The 15666-nt window shown below is 41.9% G+C and overlaps 1 long non-coding RNA gene across 1 annotated transcript; it reads left to right on the top strand.

Moving 5' to 3' along the window:
• Positions 1-123: 123 nt before the first annotated feature.
• LOC106031943 (uncharacterized) lies at positions 124-13298 on the top strand. Its single transcript, XR_010832863.1, has 5 exons — positions 124-258; positions 960-1045; positions 2047-2141; positions 9672-9822; positions 10649-13298. It is a non-coding gene; the product is annotated as an uncharacterized lncRNA (long non-coding RNA).
• Positions 13299-15666: the final 2368 nt, after the last annotated feature.

Genomic DNA, 15666 nt, shown 5'->3' with positions numbered 1-15666 from the left:
GATGTGTGGGAAGGGGGAGATGACAGATGATATATCAAAGGAAATGAATTGCAGTATTAAGATCCTGACGTTGCTTTGTCAAATTTGCAGGTGATTATCGTATAGCTCTCTGCAGCTCCTCTCAGTGACGGAAATGTTCTTCAGATCCTCAAGACATAGTGGCAAAAGCAACAGATCTCTAGAGAGGTGCTTGCCTGAAGTACCAGAAGGCTTCTTCCAACACTGTTACCCATTATGTATGTTCTCTACATACTGAAGGTATACTTTTGTCCCCTAATTGGCATTAAAATTGGAAACCTGAAATACAGTGGGAATCTCTGAGGTAAAAATTAGTTCAAATTGATAATTTTCATTGTGCTGTGATGATTCTTCACTTCAGAACAGTTTTTGTGATATCAAAACCCAAGGATAACTCCTATAACATAAATCAGTAAAAACAACAAGGCAGGCATGCTGGAGGACGACTTGATCAGTGGTCCACTGAATTAGGTCAGATGTGATCCCAAAACACAAATTAAGACCATGGATAAGTTTTTACTGACAGGATTCCTGAGCAAACCCTTTGACAATAGCCTTTTTCACAGGTAGTTTGAAATTTGATAGATTTGAAAGCTGAAGGTTTTGCTGTGATTGGACAGCAAAGAAGGAGTTTGGCATGGCCAATGGTTTCAGAGCAGGCAGGAAAGTTTTCTGCCCATGTAGGAAGGACACCAATGAGTGAAAGAGAAAGAATGCATTCTTAGACAGGAAACTCATCTTCCAAAATATTGTGACAAAAAAAGAAAAAAAAAAAAGACCCCCAATCCACAATGATTTAAAAAACAAAAACCCCACAAAACAACTCTTCAGGGAATAGTTTCAGTTTTTTGTTCACTGCTCAGAAATCAAGTCAACCTTTCATTTATTTTTCTGTTTGATCATCTTTTTTCTTTCTCTTCTTCTACCTTCTACTTTTTCAGTGACCAAGGAAATATAGGGATTGATAGAAGAAGAGAGGAAAGGGACAAAAACAAGACAAACAAGTAATAATAATAATTAAAAAAAGGTAAATATTTCCAGGAGCTCTGACCATATTCTATGTCCTTTGGTATGGAAATGCCTTCAGTGTGCTTTGTGGGCTTTATGCCCTCTGTTTTTGAATGTTGGTAGAAATGGGTCATGGACATGGAGAACTGCTGGGCAAGCTGACAAATCCTATTGGTGAGAGAAGCTGCATAGGTAAGGATTCGTACTCAGAAATTCTTCGTCATCATCTTGTGTGATTTTTTTGTGTGTTTGTTTTTTGTTTTTATATGATCAGCTGATCAAATAAAGATTTTATTGTCCTACAGATTAGGCATCTGTTATATCCTTATTCCATAGTAGATACGCTATCCTGGGTCCTTTGAGACTTTCAGCTCCTAAAAATCAGTGTTTTGTCTTGGTAGATAAAGTGAAAATATAAAAAAAATAACATATCAAATGCCTGCGTCCAGTGTGAGCTAACCCTCTCTGGGATTGGGTAGGAGGACTGGAGGGAGGAGTATTTCTTGCTAACCAGTTTGAAGTGGTTCCCAAACACTGAAACACAGAACTCTAAAGGAAATTTATAACAATCTTACTCTCTTGGCTTTTCCCCAGTCCTTATTGTTCATCATTCATGGCTTTAAAATGGTAAAAGAAAGGGAGAGATGTAAATGGAAAACAAAATCAAATAAAAACAAACCTCTTAAAAACAAACTCAGATCCAAGAGATCACTCTTGCCCTCTGAATCAGGAAAATTCACACCTCATTGCCGTCAGTGGGAATTCCAGACAAGGCATATCCAAATGGGAACAAAGTTACCTGAATGAAAAATTCAACTGTCCTCCTTCCTCTGCCTCCTCCGTCGGCTGCCAGAACTGGCACACAGAAAGAGACCTCTTTGGCCTCGTCATGTTTGAAGTGAAACTTTTGGGTGAATACTGAAAGTCACTCACAGTCCCAGGGGGATGGTGAGCCATTTTTTCCTCTCTCCCCTCTTTGTAGTTTACTTTCCCCTATATACATTTTTCTTCTTATCGCAGCTTTTCTGATCACAGTATCAGAGTGACTTTACCACCGTCACCTCCTTATTGTGAACCAGCCCATCCCTTGGAGGCAGAGAGCCATTGTGGAAGTGGTAAGTAATGTGTTTTGTTCAATGGGTTTCTTGTTATGCATGCATGCAAAGCTCCTTTTATCTCACATTTAAATTTGGGTTTTCCCTCTTATGATTGGTTTTGTGACATCAAAAAGCTTTCAGCATCTTCAAAAATCAAGAAGAACAAACTCTTACAAAAATAAAATAAAAATAAAAAGAAATCCTTCCTAATACACCCAGCATTTCAGTGAAGCTTTAGAAATGAACAGATTCACATGGGATACTGGCTACTAACAACTATGGAAATAAGCCTGATTTTTTGATCTCTAGGCCCAAACATTATTCATATTTTTTTCCTTAGCCTCAAACAATGTCTTCAGATAGCCCAGGTAAAAGCAAGCCAGAAACAAAACAACATCATAGAGGAATTGCTTTATGCAGATACTTTCAGCTACGCTACACAACTCACATTGTCTTTGAACCCAGTGTGATGAGAGAATGATTTGAGACTCCAGGGACGACTCCTGGATATGTTTTTACTTCAGCATATTGTAGTGAGACAGAAGTCTTTGGCTTAAGAAATGTGTTCAGCAATCTTCTGCGTTTGGGGCGTTTTATTATTATTGCTATCGCTCTAGTAACACTTTGGACATCGTTGAGAGCTGAGGTCAGGGAGCAGACACGCTGCACGTATGAGGTTATGCAGACCCTCTTTAACCTTTCAGAAAATGGTTTGTCCATGCTTAGTGGGAGGCTGAGAGCAGGAGTGAGAAAGTCAGGTGCAATCTCCCCTCCTCAAAGCCAGAAGTGACTATAACCTTTAGGTTGCTTTTCACAGAAGGACCTACGTATATCCTTTGATTTTCAGTCACCTGCCTGCTTTTCTAAGAACACTCATATCATATTTTTCTTAATTGATCTTTTTAGGAATTGGATAGCATTTGTATAAGTATCTACAATACATTGAAATATTGTACTTCAATGTAAGTAATTTATATGTAGCCCTCATACTGACATATAGTACGCAGATTGTTAGGTTAAAATAATATAGGAGAAGGGTACTCAAAACACAGAAGAGTTGCTGCAAGTTGTTTGGGAAATTATGTCATCAACTGTTTTGGACATCCATTTATATTTCTGTCTTGTTTCTTTGGCCCTGCCTCCCAGGCAGTCTGGCTCTCTAAGCCATGGTGGATAAGTGATGGTGGCTGGGAGACATCTGCTTTTACCAAAATGTTTTTTAGTGTGGAAAAAACAGAACCCTGTCTTGCTGAACCCTGCCATCCCATTTTTTGACGAATTGTTCACCATATCCAAGACATCCACAGAAAATAGAAATCTCTGCAATAATCAAAACCATTATTGGGCGTTAATTCCACTCTAAGTGTTTAAATTGACATGTAGGCTTTGTTAGCCCTGCTATCTAAGTGCTATTGGGAGTCTGGACCCACAGCCACATTCGGTGCCTAAATCTGGTCAAGATGTCTCCTTCCAGCTTCCCAGTGAAATCGTTCTTTCTCAACTATTTTGTGAATGTGGACTTATGTGTATTATTAATCCTGAGACAAGGATTTTGGGTGCAGTGGGAGGCTTTCCACTGCCTTGAATGGCAGCAGGATCAAGCCTTTCGTGCCCTATTAAGGTGATTTGAGGCCATTTCTGGTAAAGGAAGGAGGAAGGAGGTCTTGTAGCAGGGCATGAAACCTTCCCCTCCAGCCCCACACCCACTGCTGCCCTTGGATTTTAGGGACTTTTCATTCTGGCAAATGAATTTTATGAACGTGATGTACACTTAGCTAGAACAATCCCACACTGGGATCTAATTTCAGACCTACAAAGGTTGATTTATCCTTTTTCAGGCTATGTACTCATTTGAACTAAAATTACCCTGCTGCCAGCCTCCTTGATAGCAATTACATCTAAAGAGAGAGAACCACTGAACTTCATGTATTGGTAATGGTCTTTCCGTCTATATTTTTCCTTGGGGATAAAGTTGTATGGGAAAATTAGACACATTAGTCCAGGAAAAATAGTGAACAAAAATACATATTTTACACTTTTTAAAAGTATCCTCATGCTACCAATTAGAGACATTATTTAATGCAGGTATTTTAGCATCATGATGCAAGTCTTTATATAAAGAAGAACAAAACCATTTCTGATAGTTATTTAAGGGCATCCTAAATACACTCAAGAATAGTACATTTTAATTTTCAATAATGCCAGCAGACTCGAGCATTCAGATTTTAGCATAACCAGCAGGAAAACTGTTTGATGTTTTAATTATGTCCCAGAAAATGCTGAATGTGTTATAAAAGAAATCTGAAGAGGGGAGGGGGGAAAAAAAGGTTTTTATTACTGCTCAAGAGGAAGGACGTTTTACAACATAGCATTAAAAATGTAAAATGGAATAAAAAAGAACTTGGATAGTCAAAACTTTGTCTGAAACAAAGTAGGCCAGAGAAGCAAAATAATCTGTCTGTTAGAAGCAGTCGGCAGTGAGGAGGGGAGGGAAACATTTACATAGAGATAGGGCTGATGGAAAGGAAAAGCCTTAAAATAACCCCAAAGTCTTTTAAATTATGTTTAAGACTAGCCAGAACCGTTCCCAACAAGGTATCTCGGAGGATTTCAGAGTTCCTGATTAATGTGGTGACCTACTGCTCTCTGATGCAATGCGTTCAAAACCCAGCTGGGTATTCGCAGTCGGGATGAGGCTGCTGGGACTTCCTGGGGCTCCATCCTGCTGGCACCAGGGTCAGTCTCCGCAGCAAGACTCAGGAAAGGTGTCCCGGAGGGAGGGGGAAAGCGAGAACCTGAATCATTCGCAATGAACTGAACCAGATGTATAAAGCTCCAGTAATTTAAGCAGCGATAGGAAGTGGAAAGGAAAAAAAAATTACCACGGTTTAACTCTTCCTTCCCTTAGCAGGTGTCGGAGCAGGCTGAGGGGGGACAGCATGCGGCTGGGACATGGGCTGTGAAGTCCCACCGTGCCGCCCGGTGTCTGCGGTGCGGGGAGAGGTGTGAGGGGACGGAGCCACAGCGGGAGGGGGATGCTCCACTGTAGAGCCCCTAAGCCTGTGCCGAGCACTGCACATGTCACCGATCCTCACACAGACGAACCCGCGCTATTTCACTAATTCCTCGCACTCGACTCTTTTGCCATTATGCTGTCCTTAAAAAGGTGACATCTTCAATTTGGTGCAGATACATAATTTTAGGCCACGTCAGTAGACATGTTTCTCTTAAAACAGGCTCTCAAATAACTATCCAAGAAATGTTTACCTGTTTGTTGTTTTTTTTTTTTAAACCAATAACTTATTTTGGATATGTATATTTATAGCCATATACATACACAATTAATATGAAAGTGGGGGGTCCATGATTGCGCTACATATATACAAATCTTATAGTCTGATGCTTTAAAGAGAAAAAAAAAAAAACACAAAGCTTTCTGTGGTTACGGCTTATTTAAAAATATATATATAATAATAATAATTAAAAAGAGCTTTATTGATAAAATCATAAATTAAGTATCTAAATAATAATAAAAAAGAACTACTCTTTTATTATGTTCTTGATAATGTCAAAATGATAAAAGAATTTGGAGTCAGGTGTCAATGAAACAGTGTTGTGAATCCTCCTCGTTTGGCATTTCAAAATGTCCAGTGTCAAGCCTAGGTACTGGGATATATGTTTCTTAGTTGACATTATGGTTCTTAGAGTTCTGTGCTTTGTTATTTGGTACCTTGGCTGCTTATTTAAGCTCCATATGCAAATACAAAGCTCAAATACAAAGCTGGAGTGTTAAGATTAAAGAGCTAAGATTCCAAGATTAAAATGGGAGATGAATGTTTCCTGTAAATGTGTATCATTAGTCTGATTTTTAAAGGATGTTTAGCAATGATTTGAATAAATAAATAAATAAAACAGAATTGTAAAGGAAACAGTCCAAAATGCTTTAAAAAGCATGTATGGCAGAAAAACCTTTCTACAGCTGTAAATGAGCTGCAGTCTGACACCCACAGCAAAAGTACTTGTTAGCAGAGCAGCTAAGCCCCAAGTGATGCCGTTTGGATCGTTTTCCCTTATAACACATCCCTTCCCTATCTGACTATAGTCTGAGCAAGCTGCGGAGGGTCTGTATTCCTGGTAGCACCTCAGAGCAGAGGCACAAGGGAGGCAAAGGCTCTTCCCCAAGGCCGGGCAGAGGCTCTGTGCCCAGCACCATCTCCTGCTCCCTCTCACGGGGCCAGCGCAGACACGGACACCTTCGGCTGCAGGTCTCAGGTACCCAAACCGTCCTGCAGCGTGAGCCATCAGGGTGCCGGCTTTTTTTCCCCACCTTCTGCATCGGCGGCGGAACTTGTTGCCAAGATAGCAGCTGGCATTGTTATTCGAGACTGTAAACTTTCACCTTGAGAATAGCATTTCTGTGCCTGCGTCAAGGCTGAAAGTCTGAGAGTTCAGGGAGAAAAAACTTGTTTGACAAGCAAAGCTTTTTTTGTTTAAAAAAAGAAGAAGGAGGAGGGAAAAAAAAATAAAGCTCCAAACTCTTGGGAATAGGTGAAAGCGACAGAGGCTGGAGACAAAGATGAGAAGTGATCCTTAAGGTGCGAGCGTCGGAGGCTGCCTGGAGAGCGCTCGGCAGCGCTGCGGGTGCTGCTGCCCACCCCACAGAGGGGAAAATCAAAAACCTGTCAGCCACCGAGCGAGGTGGTGGGTGGGGGGGCGTCAGCGAGGGATCTAGACGATGGGAATGCTTTAGGTGAAATTGCATACCGCAGCCCTTTTGCTTCTTTCCACTGCTTGGAGTTGCCTCCGGTGGCGACCGGAGAGTTGTGTTAACCCACCAGCTGCGGCAGGGTCTGGGGCAGGGGTGGCAGGGGTGCACTCAGCGAGGCTCAGCAAGCCCCAGCTGCTGGGCACGGAAAGCAGCTGCTAATCAGAGGTCACTTACAGACTGCTTCTCAGTTTCTGTGTTTTTCACCTTTTTTGCTTTGCGGGCCGTGAAGTGTTTTCCAGAGGAGCGGGTCCCTTTTGAAATGCACATTCTTGAAGTGCTGCACAGCATAAATGGACTTGTTTTTCTTAGCCACCTCTCACAGACACCTTAGAAGTAGACCACAGAGCTCCCCAGAGGTCTGCAGACCCCCAGGTTGAAAACTAGCACTCTAATGTTAATCCTTTCAGCTGTCCAGTCCAGGAAATGTGATTATTTTGCAACGGAGAGAACAGAGACAAAGAAAGGTGATGCCAAAAAGCAAGAACTGTGAAAGCACTGTTGTGATCCAGGAGCACAGCAGCCACTGGAAGAGAGGGCAGGTTTTCCCAAGTGTCTTTCAGATGCTATCAAAATTACTCCCAAAGTGTCCCCCTTTCATTAAGTGTCTAAATTCACATCCATAGGTGCTAAGTGCTCACAGATCCCTCTGAACCCAGAGCAATGCATGCCTGCTCACCACCCATGAAATCAGACCATTTTTGTTATGTTTCTTTGTCGATAGATCTGTTTGAAACTGCAGTCGTGCCTAGGCCACGGAGGGAGTCAGTGTCAAGTTTTGGACAAGATACCAAGTTTTTGGAGCCCTGATTACTGCCCATAAACACTAGGAGCATGTCACCACCTCCTCTCCTGGGATTCTTACCCCTTAAAGAAGAGCACACTTTGAGCACTTTGATTCCTGCAGATACATTCAAATTACAGTTGGCATTCACAGATTTGTAGATTTTTGAGGCCAGGAGTGCATCTTTTTTTTTTTTTTTTTTTTTTTTTCACCCGATTTCCTCTGTATTCAGCCCAAAAACTTGCATCTGACAAAAGCATAGCTTTTGTTTGATTAAAGCACATCTGCCAGAAAAGCATTCAGACCTGATTTGAAGACATCAGGAGAGAGAAAATCCACCTCTTCCCTTGGTGGTTCATTCTAGTGGCTAATCACCTTCAATGTTAAATATTTGTGCCATTCTTGATAGATTAAAGAGCATTTCAGTACGTGGCATTCCTATGAGATAATGCTTGCAATGAAGTAACCTTTTAATCTTCTTTTTGATAAATTAAACAGTGTGAGATCTTTAGGTTTCTCACTGTCAAACATTATCTACAGTCAGTAAATCATTTCTGTGGCTCTTTTCTGAGCCTTCTCCAATTTTGTAATGTCTTTCTTTAACATGACAACCAGATCCCATAGTCTACTATATGCTCACCTGGGGTGTAGTCTCTAGCCTGAATTCTCTTTGCTATGAGGGTGGGAAGCATCTCACCTGAGTTTAGCCAAAATAAAAGCTTGGCATCTAAAAGTTAGGCATCTAATAGTGTTAGGCATCTTCTAGGCTCCCTCAGTAGACATCAGAGACGGATGGACACTTCTGAAGAGTTTGCCCATTTGTATAATGTTGCTTTGGGCTATATCAGGGCGCCTTCTCTTTGAATTCAGCCCACCTTCCCAAGTCTCAGTGTGCTGCCTGTGCCACCCTCACATCAGCAGCACTCTCGTTTGTCCCTCTGCCAGGCTCTGTTCTCACGTACTTGTTATCAGCAAAGACTTAGAGAGCAGACCAGGAGGGTTTTCAATGAGAAAGTTCCCCTAAACAATTTGTGGAGATGTTCTGATGTGGACGCAATTTTTATTGAGACTAATTCACAGTCATGCGGCTAATGATGTTTACAAACCGAATCCACTGAAGAAAACATCAGCTAGTTGCACACCAGTACTACTTGCTGCTAAATTTTGTTAGGGAAAAATCCCATTCAGTGATGGCTCTCTGTTGACAATTGTCTTTTGGAGATCTGCCAAGTAGCCAGCTCTTCACCCATTCATCCTGTGCCTTATCAGTATTGCAAATGCCATTTTTTCAATTGAAATCATATGTGAATTAAACTTAACAGCAATTCCATAATTATCTTGCTTAAGAAATTCATTATAAAGTACCTCTAATCTTCATTTGCATTTTTCTGTCTTTTTTCTTCTTCCTTCTAATTTATTTGTGATTAATTGCCTCTTTTGAGCCAACTACATATGTTATTTGCTTGGACTATCCTTTTTGTACCATTGGATGACTATAGGTGTCTAGTGACCACCATCTTTTGTGCCTGTAACTAATTAACTCCTGGCAGTCAGGAATGATGCAGTGTATCTGTACCTTTCTCATTAAAGGATTTATCCTCTACAATTCTCTTTTTTTTTTTTTCCTTTTTTTTTTTTCCCCTCTCTCTGTCTTATTTTGTCAAGACATCCAAGCAATACTTTGTTTACTGGCTGCATGAGACCTCCAGCACATGCCTCCCAAATTGAGGACCCCCTAACAGTGCAGGTTTTCCCACTGATGTATTCCAGACAGGTCTTAAGAAGTAGCACATCCTATTTTCTGGTTTGATTTAGTGGTCTACAAAGCCTCCTACCACTACCACCTCCTGAGCTTTCTGGGTCAGCTCAGTGATCGAAGAGTCACTCAAAGTCCTGGGGTTCACTCTGAGCCCTCAGTAACTAGAAAACTAGATAATGGTGTTTTTAATGTTCAGTGCCATACCTCACCTCTTTTACCTCATCGGTTGTTCCTGAATAGGATGAGATGGCTCCAGGAAACAGCACCACAAAGTTAGCAGCGTGAAGTGGATGATGAGATGGTGTCATTCCCAGAAAGACTTCTGCTGTTGGTATCTCGTGAAGCATCTTGACAGTGTGATGGCATCCCACAGCTCCTTGTGCTTCTTCAGGTAAGTGTGCAGTGTACCCACAGGGCAGCCGACTCATAGGATCAGAGGAGTTAAAGACAGGCAAGATCTGTCAGATCACAGAGCACATGCCCCTGCCAGTGAGTGCTGTCGTCCCTGATACAGCACGCGTCAGATCTCAGATACTACAATTGATCTCAGTCAAAAGGCCAAAGGGAGTTGGATGTATTTTTTTTGTATCTGAAATCTAATATGCACAACTGTTCGGAAAGCCTTCTGTTACGTGCTGGTGGATGGAAACCTGAGTTCAACTCTTGAGTCTGGTCATTATCCTGCCCTGACGGATGGTGAGTCTGGGTTTGCTCCCTATGGGGAGACAATGTCTCCAAGCAGTCCACCTTCTCCCAGGGTCAGTCACAGGGCAAAGGTAGGCAGGGGCTCTGAAAGGGCATAGTTCTGTGCAAGCTAAGCTACAGCTCACCTCCGTTTCCCCCTGCTGCAGCCCGTTTGGTTGCACAGACCTCCCCACAAGGCTATGTTGGGGTGATGTCCAAAGCCTCACTTGTCTGGACTGGGGGTGTCTGGAGCTAGGACTGCACTGGCTGCTCAGGCTCCAGCATCTCCAACCTGCCGAGCTCTGGGGTCAGCAGCCTGCCAGCTGTGCAGCAGAAGTGATGTCACATCGTTGTGCCATGCCGACATAGCAGGACACATGCGTTCAGCTCTGGAAACACCGTAACAACCCAGTCCTGAAAGTATGCTTCATGTGGCTTGCTTCTCCTCTCTCCTCTCAATGCAATTTTTTGGCATATAAATTTAATCCAGAGGAATGTTTGTGACCAGGGTTTTTTTTTCTCTCCGTCACTAGGATTGATTTAGGACCTACTCAAGTCTACCTAGCAAGTCCTTATCTCCTTATCTCTACTGGATTGGCAATACTTCGGGTGAGACAGGTCTCTTGAAGAGCAAAATTTACTTCACGTGACTACAGACCAGCCTTATGAAGCGTGATCTGTTCAGTTATGGGCCAGAAGAAATACTTTGTGACCGCAGGTACCGGTCAGAGCACTGGACTTCTCTGCCCCAGCTTGCAGGGCAGCTGCTGTTTGGAACTGTTTGGAGTGACTTGTGCATCAGGAATGAGGACAGACGCCCTTCAACAGCTAGTTTTGAGGAACTAGCAAGTCAGGAGGAAAAAAACAAAGCAACAACAAAAAAAAAAACACAACAAAACAAAACAAACAAAAAAAAACACAGGGCTTAAGGTATAGAACTTGTCCCTCTGACTTGGGGGGTGAATTTGGAAGGCTTTCTCCCCCAGCCTGAAGTCCATTGAGCTGAGCAACCCCTGGCAATCAGTGCAAACTACGGAGGTTCAAGCTGCTTTCTCTATACTCGTGCTAGGCCTGATTGTTTCTCCCTTTTGCCCCATATTATTTACTGTACAAATCCATTAGCATTGCTTTTTCTTGCTGCATCCAAGATACTGCAGTCTATCACTTGAGCTATTCACATGACATTTCATCCTTTCTTAGGAAGACAATCGTGTCTTCAATCAAAGACCTCTTGACAAAAGGAAATAGGAGCAAGAACTTGAGATGGCATAATGCAGCAAAGTGCTTTCTGTACACCTGCACAATACAACTCAATCTGCCATTACTTTCAAAATTATGCTGAAAGATTCCTCTTGTTTACACTTTTTTTGTGTGCCCCGACCCATTGCTCATTTGACCTTGAGGTTCCCTTCATTCCTCCTTTCCCCCACCCCCTTCTTGCCTTCTTCCCCCGCCTACACCTCCAGCAGTTATTATTTCCTTTGTTGGTTGCAGTTTGTATAATTATCTTGCAGCAGTCAACATGCAAACATTTATTTAGCCTGATTTCACACCAAAGAGACTGTGTGCAACAGCCAGGCCCATGTAAGTATTATAGGTGCTTTGTCAAAAAGAATTTAGTAACTCATTTTTGGACACCTTCTTTAGGGCAATGATGAAAGGTTTCCTGTGGATTGAGGTTTTTTCATGCAATGAATAAAAGGACATATTGGAGGGGAAAAAAATCCTTAAAAGTCTAGGGTATGATGGGAATGACAGTGCAGTACTGGAGTTCCAGCAAGATCTGCAGCTGATTTCAGTTGAGTCACGTTGTCCTCTGAGAGGGTGCTGGACAGATTCCCAGTAGGAGTCCCAGGGAGACAGGAATTACTTCCTTCCTATGCAGAGGTAGCTCCCACAAGGGTGGGTGGAAATCATGCTGTGTTATTGACATTCCCCTCCTCAGGTTGCTCCTGTTACTGATCTTGCTTTGGGTTTTGCTGAGGAAAACGCTGAGACTTCATTTGCTATGCCCTAGCCATCTCAGATCGGTTTTGGACTGTGCTGGTTCTTCCATTTGTTTCCCAGTGTGGCTGGCACATCTGTGGTAAGATTTTGCTTTCTCAGACTGCCCTGTGACAATTTACTTTCAATACTAATAAAAGTCTACTTAATTTATCATTACTCTGCATATCAGCAATATTTCAGGCACTCTTTTAGCAGCCCTTCTGCTAGTATTTCTGTATTTGGACCTTTTCACCACATTAGTGACATCCCACAGACAGTTTCTTCATCCTTTTCTCAAAAGAAAAGCATAACAGAATTTAGTCAATCTCTCCCTCCATGCCTGTGTGTATAGGCACCACCTAGGCATGAAATCACCATTATTAATAATGCAATGCAATTATTCCTTGGCTGTGATAGGAGGCACTGGCTGGTTTTGTCCTGAGGTCTGGACAGGCTTTGACACAGCCAGTCCTTGGAATGGGTTCACCGCATCTTCCCTGGGAGATGTTAAAAGATATTAACTGGTAGAGGCCTCGCAAGACCTTCCTGTGCAGGGTGTTGTACAGGCAGACCTGTTTTGTGAACACACGGAAGACGGGAAGGCCTCGTGGCCTGTCACACAGTAGGGGTGGTGAGCAATCCAGCTGGGGCAAAGCACTTCTACAGCAGAAATTAGGCTGGCAAGGGTGGTGAGGGATTTAAAAGCATGTTAGGAATTCAGATCCCTTTGTTGTTTAGGAGCCTGATGTAGCTTGAAACATTGCAAAATTACTGCAGAACTAGGGCTGTGATGCTGGCAGATAACAGGCCTTCCCACTTTGTGGTAAATAGTACCTCCCCACCTTTTTTCTTCTGCTCCTTGTTTTGCAATTAATGCTGCTTCTTTTCAGTAAGAAGTTGTAAATTATGAGAACTATGTTTACCTAGCAGCAGGTAGCGCCTCTTCATCATTCACCAGGTCAAAAAGAAGAAGGTTACTTAATACTAATCAGAGGGAAACTGGGGTTTCAGTGCTAAAAAAGGTAAACACCAACTTATTCTCTTAGTGTCTCCAAAACATTAGAAATCACCTGTTCTTTACACAAAACATTTTTAGACCTGCCGTATGAGAAAGTAGAAAATGAGCTTAACCTTCTCAGAAGCACTTCTAGCTGATCTTATGTGCTAACAGGGCAATAATGAAGGATCAACTTTTGATACAACACACAACATTTCAATGTGGGTTCACAGAGATTTTTCTCACATTATGTTATTTCAAGCATTTAACCTGAAATTTCCTCGTGTTCAGTGCTGCCACTGTGCTGGCATCCTGGGTCTGCTGAATCCCCTCCGTGATCAGGGATAGCACTGATCCTAGTGTTTAGATGGAAACTTCAAATAACCTACGATTTGCAGAATCCTGTGTGGTGAAATCTGTTCCAACTCACACAGTAATCAAGGTCGAGCCTGTTCAGTCACAGCTATTGGGAATGCTGTAGATGATTTATCAGTCCTGTTCACCCCCGATGATTGTCATTATCTGTGCTCCATATTTAATCTCAGATGGTAATCTATGTCAGGAATTGTTCTCACAGTCAGAAAACAAAGAAAGACAACTTGGTAACTGTGTCCACTAAAAATCCAAAGTAACTTATGATTTATGGGACAGTTTTGTTCTTCTCCATCACTTACGTGTATACTCCTGTTCAATATAACCTGTCATTTTATAGGACATTTTGTCTATCTCAGAGACGTTTGCATTTTGATAGTGAAACCAAGACATTGGTATACATGCGCTGTTTCTAAGACTGCATAGTCCCCTACAGTCTTTAATAGCTGCTACATAAGTGAATCAGTAACGATGATATCCCTATTTGAATGCAAAATCTGGCTACTGACATTTCCTCTGGCTTTGTAAACTCTGGTAAGCCTGTGCTGTGTAAATTCACTGGAGATATTTGGGCTATGTTGATTTGCACCAGTGGAGGACCTGACTCATCCTCTGGTGGCTGGGACGTGAGCGATTCGTATCTTTTGCATTAACGATCCTGGACTTTTATTCTTCCCTTCTTTCCTCTCACTTTTTTGGATATGCCACCTATTAGGCCACCTATTTCTCTGCGACCCACTGAACGCCACAGCACTCTGGATATACCTCACAGGTATATCAGTTTTGCTCCAGATGGATGTACTGTAGATCATTTCAAGAGACAGTTCACAGCATAATCAGGAAATCATACAATTTTTTGTTTCTTTCTCCATCTTTGCTTCCCTAGCTAATTGTTTTCCTCTTTTTAAACTTACCCATAGACTTACATTGTCTCACCTCAGACTTGGGAGCCAGCATAAAAAGAGCTTACCCACCAGGTGGCATTTTCTCACAAGTGTCCAGCCCTAATTCTAACATGAACACTTTGTACATATAATTATAAAACTGAGGGCCACTAAAGTGCACCTGTAGAGCAGAAACTTGACTGTTCTCGATTCTGTTCTAATTATTGAGCCTTAGAGCAAAAACTAGGTTTCAAAGAAAACTTTCTGTACAGGCCTCAATAGAGTTAAAGGAGAAACATTTTAAGTTGATGAGCTGACACTTGTAGAAGCAAATATATTAAATAAATCATGATTCGTTTTGGGGCTAAATCTGACTTACATCAACTCTGGAAAAACTAGATCCTAATGAGTGACAGTTTGGTGTTTTCTGTCACTTCCTACAGTAATGGCCCCAAGCTGACACTGCTCTGTGGGAGTCTAATACTTCTGAACAAAAGTTTTTTTGGAGTGAGATAGACAAGGTAGAAATCCCAAGGTGACTGGAAGGAATGTCTAATGACTGGAAAGACATATTTACTGGCAGACTGTATGTAAGCTGTGACAGTTGACAGGGCTTGATTGTAATAAATATAGTTGATGAAGAGAAGGCTGACAGGTGAGGACAGAGAGAGAAAAAGAGTCAAAAGATCTGCATTGGCTGAACCCTATTAATGGTAAGTTGGTAACAAAGCCCAGAGTCATAAAAGAAAACAGATATCGCAAACTGATGTCTAAACACTGAAATGTGTAGGACTTGCAGGTTGCTGTAACAAGCTCTGATTTGTTGACCTTTCTTCTAGCTATTTTATAAGAGGTGTTTTTAGTTGTATTTCACACCAGCAGCAGGCAGGCACCTGACATTTTTAAATATCATGTATGATTAATCACGTAACGGAATAAACCCTGATCAAGGTCAAAATTATTGCTTCAATCTATAACTTTCACTGCTTTGATCGGGGGATTTGATGTTGGAAAATGTGCCTCCATGTGCTGTGAAGGAAGTAATCTTCCTGGCGATCTGTTCTGCTCAAAACAAAATGAATTCCTGTAAAGGAAATTAAGCAACATAAAACCTGAAAATATTTCTTTAGATGCACAGGCTCACCACACACACACACACACACACACACACAGATGGAGTGATTGACCCTGAAAATGGAAACGACTCTGGCATATTAAATCATGACACTTTATAACTGACTGGTCAGAGTTTCAACAATAGGATTTCCAATGAGCTCTGCACTTTCTTCCCCCAGGCAAATGTCACACACTG

Source organism: Anser cygnoides, chromosome 7, assembly GCF_040182565.1.
Source record: "Anser cygnoides isolate HZ-2024a breed goose chromosome 7, Taihu_goose_T2T_genome, whole genome shotgun sequence".
NCBI lineage: Eukaryota > Metazoa > Chordata > Aves > Anseriformes > Anatidae > Anser > Anser cygnoides.
Note: the sequence above shows the minus strand (reverse complement) of the source record. Positions and strands in the feature narration are given on the sequence as shown.